The sequence below is a fragment of the Carlito syrichta genome, unplaced genomic scaffold (assembly GCF_000164805.1).
Source record: "Carlito syrichta isolate Samal-C Ts95f unplaced genomic scaffold, Tarsius_syrichta-2.0.1 Scaffold308517, whole genome shotgun sequence".
In the NCBI taxonomy this organism is placed as follows: domain Eukaryota; kingdom Metazoa; phylum Chordata; class Mammalia; order Primates; family Tarsiidae; genus Carlito; species Carlito syrichta.
This window is the reverse complement of record NW_007252613.1, coordinates 216,552-216,755: the sequence shown is the minus strand read 5'-3', so window position 1 is coordinate 216,755 and position 204 is coordinate 216,552. Positions and strand designations below refer to the sequence as shown.

The 204-nt window shown below is 48.0% G+C and overlaps 1 protein-coding gene across 1 annotated transcript in view; it reads right to left on the bottom strand.

Moving 5' to 3' along the window:
• LOC103267910 (fibroblast growth factor receptor 2-like) overlaps nucleotides 1-204 on the bottom strand; it is a gene marked incomplete at its 3' end in the record, with an annotated part of 37,552 nt that overhangs the window by 1,105 nt on the left and 36,243 nt on the right. The gene's annotated exons all lie outside the window — the stretch shown is intronic.

Here is a 204-nt window from a genome sequence, read left to right as displayed (position 1 = left end):
CAGCTCAGAAAAGGTACAGCCAGGATCTGAATCAAATCATTCTGATTCCAGAGCCCTCTCTCCTCCATCCTACTCTCCACTGCCAGAAAGAACCAGTTCCTCCCGAGGGTTAGATTCCATTCCTTCAAACTCTCTGAAGTTTAAGACTGGAGTCCGGGACAGCTTATCCTGGGTCAAAGGCTCTCTTCCTCCTTTATGAAAGTG